Genomic DNA, 13,206 nt, shown 5'->3' with positions numbered 1-13,206 from the left:
GAAAGAAAAATAATTTTGCCTAATATTTAACATTGAAGTTTAACTTCAAGAAATCAGAAAGGAATCTATTAAACTATAAATTATAAAAATTATATTAATTGTCTCCAAATATGAGTTACTAATAGTACTACACTTATATTCATAAGTTACATTAATGTCTAGCATTTCTTAGAAGATATACTTTTAATATTTTAATTATTCTCTTACTTAATTTAGGCAAGCTATCACTTGATCACTATCAATAGAATTTGCCTGCATTAGAAGTAACAAAAGATTACTATGTCTTAAAATTCATTTATCTCATCAATCATTTCTATACCACCGACTTTCTTATCTAGAGACTCCCAATGTAGTCAAGTCAATACATAAATGCCTGAAGAAAATTAGATTGGTTTGGGGCAGTATAACTGCTGTCTATTATGTAGTTTACAGGGAGTTTTAGTGAGGATTGTCTTTCCATTATTTTATCTATCAGGATATTACCTGTGTAAACTTATATACTACTGACTTTGAGCTTCTTGTTATAAAAAATAAACTCTTTTCATATGGACTCTATTCAATGAATGAACTAATGGAGAATTTAATGCATATAAGTCAAACTTGTCCAGTATCACACAGCTAATGTGAACCCACATTTTTTTAAGGGGAGGAGAAGTAGAGGGAGAGGGCGAGAGAGAATCTCAAGCAGACTCCATGACCAGCATGGAACCCCATACAGGGCTCGATCTTACAACCATGAGATCATGATCTGAGCTGAAATCAAGAGTTAGATGCTTACCAAACTGAGCCATCCTGGCACCCCAGTGAACCCACCTTTTCTGATTTATTCTAATTTCCCCTATTGCCACTGTTCTGCATTGGTACCCTAAATAGTAAGAAATAGAATTTCATTGCCATGCACAAGACTTCTAAAGAACTCTACTGAAATGGAAATCCTGATCATTTTTATTTTGATTATTTATTTCCTAACTGTAGATTTTATAAATCTTTTAGCTACTATTTCCATCTTTTATGCATTTCTCTTATTTCAGAGCATTTACAGTTTTACATGCACAAAACAGTCAGATAATTCTTTACCAAAGGGATACATGCTCCATTCAATTTCAGTGATAATCTGTGCCTATTTTTCTTATCCAATTGCTTCATATTTTATGTTATTTTAACTTTTAGATACTGCAGAATAAAACATCAGTTTGGCCATAAATCAGAAATAACATGGGTGGTCACATGTAAATATATCCCATATAGAATCTCCTCCTCCCACTCAAAACTAATCCAGGATACACAGTTCTGAAAGTTTGGGGGAAAAAAAAACCTAATAAAAACTTATAGGAAGAGACTTGGAGTGATTTCAAGCATTCTGCTACTTGTCAGAGGCAATGTTTCTTGAGATGCTCCTATTTTAATACTTGATGACTGGAATGCAGAATTATTACAAATGTTACTTACAAATGCTTTAAAATGATGCTAGGCACTGTACCAAAATAATTCACTTTGTAGCAAGCCTATGTGGCAGAAAATACTGGGAGATTGTGAAATGTAAAATATTTTGTTGATATTTAAAATACCTTTGGGAAAAAAGAATAGGGAGAGTTGTCCAGTTTTACATATGGAAACTTGAATGTCAATTTAAGAGACACCAACACATTTATGGCAAAACTTAAAATATAATTTTGTATCTTTTTACTCCCAGTCTGAGTTAACATTAGTAATTTAGAGGAGTTAAATCTATTGTCCAGAGACTTCCGTGGAAACAATTCTTGCTGTGAATGGGAGTGAGATGGTAGTTACCAAACTATCCTGTGTTCTCATTGTGTGACTACAAGAGGTGTGGAGAAACCTCTAGAATGAACATTCTGCCCATCTAAATCCTATACAAGCATTAGGTTAGAAAACTGATCAATACACTTGAAGTAAATAATTGGGTAAAATTTTGTAGCAATATAGTTTCCACATGTTTGCATGGTTTCCACGTGTAAAACAAAACCATTTTTTTTTTCATTTTCCTCATTCTTTTTCCCCCAAAGATATTTAGAAGATCCACAAAATGTTTTACATTTTATAACCCCCAGTATTTTATACCAAAGACGCTTCCTAAGTGAACTATTTTGGTTCATTGCCTAAGAGAATATTTCTTTTAAAAGATTCGTAAGTAACCTTTGTGATAATTCTAGAAAATGTGTCAATATAGACATCACATTAAATATTTTTTTAGTGTTTTACTAGATAAAATTGGAAACAAACATTTGTATTCGTTTTAGTTGTCTCTAGTTTCAGTTTCTGAACCTTTCTTTGCCTTCTTGTCTTCTAATCCCACATTTTTCCTTACGCCAGCATGCCAGAAAATGAAGATAAACTACTTAGCACTTTTTTCTGACAATATTTTCCTCTGGTTTATAGTCTGTTTTCCTTAAGATACCTGAATGTCATTTAATTTTTGAACTATGATGAATCAGACTGAAATGTCAGTCAATAATGTTTGATCCTTTAGTTACATTTAATACTATTAATATTCAAATGTATAATAAAAATACAGTAGAGATAGTGCAAAAAGGTGATTTAGATCATTACTTTTAAGTGAAGGGGATTGGAAATAGTCAATACTCATCACTCAGGGGTTGCTTTAAATCGGTGCAAAATGTTACCTTGCAGGCCAAAGTCAGAGTACTGATGCATGTAATTAATACTTAATTCCATTAAATTAACACCTCTCATGTTTCCAACTTTGTAATAGGAACTTTATATTTATTATCACATTTAGCTTTTCCAGCAATTCTATGAAGTAGGTATTATTACCTCCATTCACAGATCATGAATCAGAGGCACAGAAGAGTTAATAAGATTTTTCAAGGTTATATTACACATGAGGGCAAAGCTAGAATTAGAATCCAGCTTTGGTGGAATTCAACATTACCTCCTGCCTTCTATTATGTCGTAATGCTATGGCATCTTTAAATCAATTCACATTTGTTTACGTGATTGCAACTCTTCTCTTGCAAGGCTTACATTTCACAACTCAGCCAAACCATCTCTATATTCTTTATTTAGAAGTTTATAGAAGCTAGAAGTATCTTTCTTACTCATGCATCTAATCTTCAGAAGTTTTCTTTTTTGGATTGTCTCAAAGGAGTAGCAAAACCAATATGTTTAAAGTTTTAAAAATCAATCTGACACTTATTTATTATTTTATTATCTTCAACAGATTATACACCTTGTAAAATTACCCTTTTGTGGAAAGTTGCTTTTACATTCTAGAGAATGCCCTCTGTAATACATTCCTGCTACGTAATATTACTCAATCATTATTTACTTGAAATTTGTTAACCAGTTTTCTAACCAACTGCTAGAGCTTGTTTTTGGTGGGCAGCATGACCACTGTAAAATCTTCACCTATACTCCTATTTATAATTACACAATGAGAAACATAAGAAACCTTGGTGACCATTTCCTACTCAAGGTAGAAATACCTTCCACAGATGTCTTCTGGATAAGTAGCACTCTAACCTGTGGTGATTGCTTTGACTGGAATCTCACTGATTTTTTTAATGTTATTGTTCTTCCTCATTTTGCATAGAAACCTCCCAATATCTTTCCTATGTTAGGCCACTGGTATCATATAAAACAAATTACCTTTTCATTAAAAAATTCTGCAACATATATAGGTAATTATACTGTTATTAAACAGTCTTTTGTTTTTTAGTATTGTTTCTTCAACTGTTGCTCATACAACATGTCTCACATTTTACATTTATCAAATGCTTGCTATTTGCCTGTAGGTCAAGAACTCCCTAAGCATTCCTGCCATCAAAATATTTTGTTAACTGGGGGCACTGATACATGTACAGTACTTACACCTTCAGGTAATAGGTACTGTAATAAGACGAAGGGAAAAGAAGGTCAGAGAAGACTGCTCCTAATATGAGATGGCAGGAACCTGAGGTTGGCAAATAGGTCACATGATGTTAGACCTCTGCTAAGTAAGATTACTGATCATTGTTTCCTTGACGTGGGTACTATGATTTCATTAATCTATTTTAAGTTTGCATTAGCATTGTATTAGCTCTATAAAATTTTTTGTTCTTGTTGAGTTTGAAGGACTTTTGTAGTTGGTGAATTTTTTAAATTAAATAATTACACTTATCCCTCTATATTTCATTATAAGTTCATTGTTCCAGCCAACAGAGTGATCTTTTGGAATATTGGTTCTTACACCCACCGATCTGTGAGAATGAGGCAGGGGACTAGCTCTTCTGCTGTGGAAGTTTCAATAATAACATAAACTTTCAAGCTGTAGGGAGAAATACAATAATTTGAGACAATTTACTCACATATTACATTTTAAATACCTTAGGACTGTAAAGAGTAGAAGGAAAGTTGAGAATTGCATGTTCTAAAACTAAAGGTCTATTTTCCAGAGAAAGTAAAACTAAACAGTGTGCCATATCCTAAACTCTACCGAACAATTTCCCGGAATTGAAGATAATAGTCAATTGGTAGAATAAAAATTCAGCTTGTCAGCTAGCATATTACAGAAAGTTGCTGTTCCTCGTCACATTTTTCTATAAGACTGAAGCAATGGTATCAATTTGTATGAAACTTTTAAATAGGTTTTCCGAGTGTCAGTTTGTCAGAAAAGTATTTACTGACCAGCTCTCTGGCTTTCACTAACACCCTTTAACTCACTACCTTGATTAATTCATCTTCATAGTACTTATAGCTCTATCACAGCATCTTTATTTGTTTATTGCTTGTTCCCTTCCCCCAACCTCCTCCCCTGAAAATAAGCCTCATGAGAGCTTGAATGGGGTCTGGTGCATACTAAAAATAATGGCTAATAATATTATCATTATCATTACAAAACATTATTGAACAAAGATGAAAAGGTATTTTCTCTGTTTAAGGTGAAAGATACGTCCAGATGGAAACATAGAGTAACTTAAGTACAAAATTGAGTTCAACCTCTATTGACCAACTGAGAATGATTTTTGTGGTTATTAAGGAAATTCCTTACTCCAAAGAAAGCAGCTTCACAGGCTGAGATATCAGGAACCACAATACCTGAATTACTAAGTGCAATTTTTAAATGATTGCCTGTGTTTTATTTTACTTATTATAGTATGTGAAATCTCAGTTGGATTTATATAACTATTAGAGAAAGACTAGGAAAAAAATTTAAATTTTAATTCTCATTATTTGCACTGTAATAAATAGAATTAGAACTTTTATACATGTTCACAAGAGCATATGCATCTCTGCATCTGTTTCCTTTCCTTGTATTAATTCTTAGTGTAGCTATATTTATTTCTGAGGTTTAAATGATTTTTACGTAGGTGTTAAAGACTATTCAGTACCTCGAGAAGAACTCTTTTGAGATGTCTGATGAAATATGACAAATTCTGTGGATCAGCAGTCTACAATTGAATTTCTGATTCAGGAATGGAGTCAAGCCAAAGCATGTTAATGTGCAAAATAGCTTTCCCTTCTCTGTCTTTCTTCCATTAGGAGAGCAGTCAGCCTTTGGGCTGCATGTGAATGCTATGTTTAAACTACTAAATATAAAAAATGATTTATGGGGATTTAAAATATCAGTATAAGGATTATTTACATTTATTATTGTTTTACTTTTGCCACTAAGCTGCATTTGCTGCATGAAAAAGACTCCACTGCCAATGAAAGGGAAGTATATGGAAAGGGAGCAAAAGGACTACTTAAAGAATTTAGTAAATTAAATGGAAATTCTTAGGTGGGAGAACAGCCAATATTTTCAGGTTGACATCACTACTTCTTTGACATGAATTTCCCATCCCATCTTACCTTTTTTTATTGTTCAGTATATTTTCTCTACTTTTCATATGCATTTTTCCCACACACTCCCATGTTCAAACTGGGCCATTAGATAAATAATTACTGCCATGTTAAACGTGAGTGGTTTGCTCCTGGACGTTGCAAAACAGCATTTAGGCTATGTGACAAAAATGAAGAGAGAAAAGAAACGAAGAGATGAGGTAAGGAAAATATAAAGGGAGGAAGGAAGGGAGGGAGGAAGGATGGAAGGAAGGATAGACAGAAGGTAGGATGAAGGGAAATAAGTAAGGAAAAAGGGAGGGAGGAGAGAATGAAGAGAAAGAAGAAAGGAAGAAAAGGAAAAGAGAGGAAGGAAAGGGAAAAAAGAAGAAAAAGGAGAAAAAGAAAGAAAAGAAGAAAGGATCAAGTGAATAGCAACTAAGAAAGTAGATCTACGTTTATTTTTTGCTTGAACATACTGAATTTGGCCAGTTAACTTTCCACTTCCACAAGGTTATGATTGAAGATAAATTTCATTAAAGACTTTTAATGAGGAAGTTTAATATTTTAAATAAAGCACAACACAAGTTCATCTGATACAGAAAGTCTGTAAAGGCGGCTGTCTTTTAACTTGGAAGGAAAAAGAAGTGTTTACGCACGTGTGTGTGCGTGTGTATGTGTGTGCATGTGCTGGCTTACTAAAAGTTGACTCTTTATTGAACTTTTCAAGTATTTCAAATTATTTTTTTTTCAATAATTTCTTAGAAGTGTAAAATTGAGTTTGGTACAGAAGTCTTAATTTGGCAATTTAAATGGAGTTACCAGTTTTGTTTTCTAAAATACCCTCATTCCATCATCAAATCAAGTTCTCAAGCATTCAAACATAGTCTTTTTAACCTTCATTTTCTTCTTACATATTTCCTTAATACTACTTAATTAATCATGATTGCCATTCAGTATTAATGAAGTATCCTTAAGTATATCTCTTTTTTTTAATGTTTATTTATTTTTGAGAGACAGAGAGAGAGAGAGAGAGAAAGAGAGAGAGAGAGGCAGACAGAAAGGGAGACAGAATCTGGAACAGGCTTCAGGCTTTGAGCTGTCAGCACAGAGGCCAACACTGGGCTTGAACCCATGAATCATTAGATCATGACCTGAGCCAAAGTTGAATGCTTGAACGAATGAGCCACCCAGGGGCCCCACTTTAAGTATATCTCTTGAAAAAATATTTGTAAAGTAGTCTATATATATGCAAATTTCCTTAATTAGTCACTTGAAAGGTAATATTTAGTTTGTCATATTCAGGTTGCTTTGTTATAATTTTTTCCATGGCCTGAATTATATGGGCAATCATAAATATAAACAAATTAGAAGAAGGTAAAGGAAATAAATACATCAAGTTAGACAGGAAAACATTTTCATCTGTAGAAAAGGAGAGTGAGTTACTATTCACATTTTTTTTATGATTTTATTTTTAAGTAATCTCTACACCCAACGTGGGGCTCAAATTTACAACCCCAAGATCAAGAGTCGCATGTCTACCAAATGGGCCAGCTGGACGCCCCAGTATTTACATTTTAAAAAATATCTATTTGTTTTGAAATGTACAAAGCCATTGATGTGTTTGGGTTTCATTTTCAGACTATTTTGGCCTTTGGGACAATCTGTCAACAATTCAATATTATTCTAAAAGAAACTTTAGGTTTATCAACCCCAGGTTGTGATAGCATTCATTCCTTAGAAAATTGCGATAAAGGAAACTTGGAAATAAGACTGTATTTATAAAAGTTCTCCATTGTAATTGACACCTCTACCTTCTGAGGCTTACTGAAAATAACTTAAAAAAGAGTGCATTTAACACTCTCTGTAACAGCATAGCTGAAAGTTTCCTGAAGTGTTAAAGAAAACATTGGCTAAATGTTATCCAATGATGGCTAAAGGCAGTAGCATTATGTCTGACACCTGACCCATTTCTCTCACTTCATAAACTTAAAATAAATCTACAGACAACATGGTTTCCCCCTTCCCTAGTTATTTGGAGTGCATGATGGCTGAGAGTTAACTTTATTTTTGTTGTCTAGCTTCACAAGGTATATACTACAACAGTTTTAGTACGTCACCTTCTGTTGTGAATTTTACTAAGTCGGTTACTTTCATAAATACTCCCACTTCTTCCTTTGGACATATATCCATATGTGGCATCTCTGATCACTCTGCCATTACTAAGATATGCATCTCATTTTTATTTCCTTTTCTGCTCTTAGGTATAAACTGTATTTTATAGGAGCTTCTGCTAGGTTTATTTACATTTTTCATTAGAGCAAACTTTATAAAGAAGTAAACTTTGTTACTTTAAAATTTTAGTCTAGTCAAAAAGCATATTTGTTCTTTAATATCCTATAGTTTGTACCAGAGAAAAAAGTTACACTTCAGGTTAGACTTTAAACAGAATGAATTATCAATGAATTTCAGCCCAGAAAGAATTAGCCTTCTGGGTGCACAGCTTCTCTGTCTTGGCTTCCAGCCAGGGCTGATACTCGAGCTTTATTTTATAAGTTTCCCCAGCTGCTTTCCTAATCTGAGGAGGCAGGCACCAGCTAGAATCTTCTAGTTTGAACAAAGCATGCTAAATGCTTCTCGGTTCTTCTCCCTGAGTAGTTGTTACTCAAGGAAGCACAGAAAGCTTGATCTTTTGATTTTATTCTCAATGGCACTTTTCCCACTCAAACAGAATGTGCAAGGGTATATACAAACAACTAGACCTATTGAGGGCAAATATTATACTGGTTCAGAAATATTTTTTAGCATCTTTTGGAAGTAAGGTTAGCCTTGAAACTTGAACTAAGAAACTAACTTTATTTTAAATCTGATTATAGAATGATTTTTTGGGAAGGAGAATAAGTATAACAGTGTTAATACTCAGATGAAACACAAAAGATGGTCCTTTTTTGGGGTGAATACATATGTAGACATGTAATTCTATTTTGGTTATCAAATATACAAATTCCAAATTATGATTTAAAATAATTATGTATAAAGTAGTCTCCACTTACTTCATTTTGGTATTTAAGGAAATCATTTAAATAGGCAAATTTCTTAGATAATAACCTCAGGCGGCAGAAAACAAAATGCAATTTATGTAAGTTTGCAAGTTTATTGAAAAGAAAACATATTAAAATCCTTATGAAGTTTTTGGCTTTTTTTAATGTTTTTATTTAAATTCCAGTTAGTTGCCTTTTTTTAGTTTAAGAATGATGCATGAGTTTTGTAAAATACATCTATATTTTCTCTCTAAAGGTGATTTTCATGTTATAATTATTAAGTCATACACATTATAATTTTTTCAAAAAAATTTTCTAAGCATCACTCTTAGTTATGACCAATTGTCATTAAGATGCAGTAAAAAAAAAAAGACATTCTGTTTAATGTTCAATTTCTAAAAATCTCTTAGCTTATCATGAGACTTCCATCAATGTACATACTATGTGATATTAATCATTATAAGATAAATATTCACAGGATTTGTTATTATAAAAATGTCAAAACAGATGTTAAATGGTATTAAATACTCATTTTTCTATTGAGATAAATGTTGAGTAGAAAATATATATTTCCTTATTAATCACTTATTTTTTTTCGGTGAATTCCAGTTGAAGGTATAAACTGTTTAGACTTTATATTCTCTACATACATTTGCTTCATGAAAAAAAAACATGACCAACATAGCACCAACTTGGCATCTGGAAATAGCTAACTAACATTTTCAATAGAAGAAATTAAAACTATTATTTTGATATAAATAAAAATCTTTTGAATCTATGGGGGAAGAAATAATTGTCTTCTAGTTTTGGAGAAATTCAACAAATTACAGTAACTTTTGCCTTCATTCATATCCTTTTGTGGCAAGAAGCTCACAGTATTTGAACCATCAAGTTGAGGAGAAAGTGAATTACTAAAATTATTAAGACAATAATCAATAACTTTGTATGCAATTTAAACATTTATGATCTTGAGTTGATGAAATATATTCTGATAGAAGACATCATGAAATCAAGAAAAGGTGAGTTTGAAAAAGACATAATAAAGTATAAACTATTGCAACTTTTTCAGAGCTTTGTTAGAACTCATAGTAAGCATAACCTATCATAATAAACTGTATCATTACTCGAAAATATCATGATGATATATCTGAAAAATACAGTATCTTATTAATCAGGACAAATTATAAAGAAAATACAGGTTTAAGGTTTCTTTATTTGACTTTCTCTAACAGAAATATTGGAAGGGATAAGTAAAACCATATTTAAATATTATTTCTTATTTTCCAACTTATTCTGTGCATGAGGAATTTGAAGGTATTTACAGGTATAGCATAAAGCTGTTTTTGTTCTCCAGGGAATCTATGCTTATGGCATATGACATATAGTGTTCAAAGAATTTATTTTTCTTTCCTAATAGGACCTAGTAGGAAACCATCTATTTCTTTAAAAGCAATTTATGACTGTATCCTACAATTTCAAATGTCTGTGACAGTTGTTTTTCTAAAGCAGACCATTAGAACAGAGCATGCCTATAAACCTCAGGTCCCAAAGAGAGGAGTTCCCATCTTGAGCAATTTGATTGCCATGTTATCAGTAACACTTTTCAGGGAAACATTTATAACCACACACTTTGTATTTGAGTTTGTAAAATGGGCATTTTCAGTATGAAACCCTAAAATTGTTATCAAGTGAGTTGTTTCTTCTGCAAATGTTCTGACAACAGTTTGAAATATTTCAGGTTCTATCTCCTTTTTTAGGCAGGACTGTATTTTCCATTTATAGTACAAATATAACTTCTACAACAGTAATGACACATAAGCACACACATGCTGAAAAGAGTGAATTTGGTCTAAAACTAATGTCTCTTTCTACATAAATCTTTCATAAATAAAACTTTATTGTGTTCCACTTGTTTACATTGCTAAGCAACATATATTCATTTATTGAACACACCTCGGTTTCAGCAAATTAAGCAGTAACTTACCTAGAGAAGCATTTCAATTTTTTTCTTATCCTAACTTGAATTTATCCCGAGTTAGAAAGTGAGATATCCAGCATTCAGATTCACTTGGCTCCAGGTTAATTAGAAGGAGCTTTCAGTTCATATAATCTGCCTCAACAATATTCCGAGAGCGCTTTTTTAGTTCCAATCCTAGTATCTGAACTCTTCCAGCAGAGTGTCTTTTTATTTATACACACACTGTCCTTTTCAAAACAAGCAGCCAGCTGGAATGATTCAAACCTCTGTTCAGCACACCGTTAAAATGCAGCTTCCTCCTTGGACACGAGAATTACACCAGGGAGCGGGACCGAGTACAGCAAAAAGGCTATGAGAACTATTTAATCACCGGAATACCAGCTGCTCCTGCTCCGCTGTTGCTACTGCTGCTGTGCTTCTTGCTTAGCTGTAGTCGGTCTTTCCCTCCCTCCCTCTTTCTCTCGCATCTCCAGAACTATAAAGGCAGCCCTGCCGGATTATGATTGGCAGAAACCGCCAATTCCTTCAGCTAATCATCCTCAAGACTTTCAAGGACCTGGAGCTGTTGTGCTGTCACGCGGTCAGTGGGATGTTACACATGAATACGTTCCAACAGAAGCTAATTCAGCGATCAGCTGCATTCCTCTCACACCGAGGTGATTGATTAGATGCTCCTTGAGGATTTGCATAATCTTTCATTGTACAGTTGGACAATTTCCTATGAAACTCGAGAGTAGAATTCCACTTTGCAGCCATGACACTGGACCAAAAGAATCTATTGGGTAAAAATGAAAAGTTCAAGGCAGGGTCTTCTGTGGTAAATGTGTGCCAGTCAAGCACATGAATTATCAATTCAATAAAAGCTAATGATGAGCAGTAGGACACTTAGAAAAATAGTAGTGAGCTATATACTCTTAAAATTTAATAATGATGTTTTAGACCATAACAAATGGTAAAAGAAGGAGTAGTCGTGTGTGTGTGCGTGCGTGTGTGTGTGTGTGTGTGTGTGTCTGCGTCTGCGTGTCTGTGTGTGTTGTATAGATTGTTTCATTAGTTTAGGTAAATTACTGGATTGTCATGTAAAGGTTCTTTTCTATTCCCAGCATGAACAAAAAATCGTCTCCATGTCTCATTTTTCTACTTGGCCAATATAAAATGAAGATTACCTGCCCTTTGTTCTAACTCATATTAACTCAGAAACATCAATTACATTTATTTGCTTTATGTAAAGTTTTTGAACTTCATTCAAATACATACATGATAAAAGTGAAGTACTTTCAAGTGCATTTCTTTATTTTAAGCTGCATGATTCCTGAGGCTCTTCTTGCTTTGGTACCTTTTAATCTCCACCATTTAAATTAGTGGAATAAAATGTGCTAATTCAATTCAGCCCAAATCCCTCATCGGTTAGAGAACAGAGCTGCAAACTTTTCTCAAACCCAAAGAACCCTTTTAGTTCATATGTGTGTGTGTTTGATTATAAAGAGTTCTACTTGCATTACTGAAGCAGTATCATTGACCCTTTAGGTATGCTCAGTATGTTGCAGGTCGGTGGGAGAGAAGGTGTCCCTCAAAAACACAGCAATTTATTGATGATGTGGTCTTCTGGATGAATAATATTAATGCACCCAGTGCTTCTAGTGTTATTATACTGCACAAGGTTTTGAGGGTCAGGTGGTTGTAACACATATGCTAGACAGAAGATTGGAAAAAAAATTCAAGCACATTTAAAAGAATATCTACCAGTTTTTTAATAATGTACAAAGACCATCACTAGTAGATCACGTGACAGTAATTTTTTTTCAGACGTACAGGCTGGAAGTATAATAAGGGAAAATTTTATATTTTAAAATTCCTCAAAGAAGGGTTCAGGAATTACTTCTCCCTTTTAAGAATCTTTGGAATGCGAAGGTGCATTGGAAAATCAAATCAGAATTTCCATAGTGATATATACCAAAATTCAAATGGATATATTGCAGTTAAATATTCCAATGATGTCTTAATAAAATAATTATTAGTAGAACACTAATGAACTATGCCAAACACTAACGGCTGAGAAACAAAATAAAATAAATTAAAAAGCTGATTGAAGATTTTCCATTTTATGTAGCTTCTCATACTAATAATGCCTTTTTGTTTATTTAAGTTTGGTCATCATTCTTGTTTTAGCTATACAACAATGAAAGGAAAACTTTTTTAAATACTCAAGAGTTCTTTATCCTATTAACATATATCTACTTCATAACTCAATAAAGAATCCTACTTTATTACAGTAATTTCAGTTATTGCATCTAAATGATGACACAGTTATTCTGATCACAAAACCATGGCATTAAAGCATGGAATAGATTTATATCCTTAGCACTGGTGATAACCATACTTGGTTTTTGATTACAAGTGAAA

The 13,206-nt window shown here is 33.0% G+C and overlaps 1 protein-coding gene across 5 annotated transcripts in view; it reads right to left on the bottom strand.

Annotated features, from left to right (window-relative positions):
- LOC131507164 (bifunctional heparan sulfate N-deacetylase/N-sulfotransferase 4) overlaps positions 1 to 13,206 on the bottom strand; it is a 428,637-nt gene that overhangs the window by 277,647 nt on the left and 137,784 nt on the right. The window contains exon 3 of one of the 5 annotated variants that reach the window (XM_058721527.1): positions 10,810 to 11,578. The exons of the other annotated variants lie outside the window; for them this stretch is intronic. The gene's annotated coding sequence lies outside the window, so the exon portion shown is untranslated. The remainder of the gene's footprint in view (positions 1 to 10,809; positions 11,579 to 13,206) is intronic. 5 annotated transcript variants of the gene reach the window in all.

This window comes from Neofelis nebulosa, chromosome 3, assembly GCF_028018385.1.
Source record: "Neofelis nebulosa isolate mNeoNeb1 chromosome 3, mNeoNeb1.pri, whole genome shotgun sequence".
NCBI classification, from domain to species: Eukaryota; Metazoa; Chordata; class Mammalia; order Carnivora; family Felidae; genus Neofelis; species Neofelis nebulosa.
This window is presented reverse-complemented; position numbering and strand designations above follow the sequence as displayed.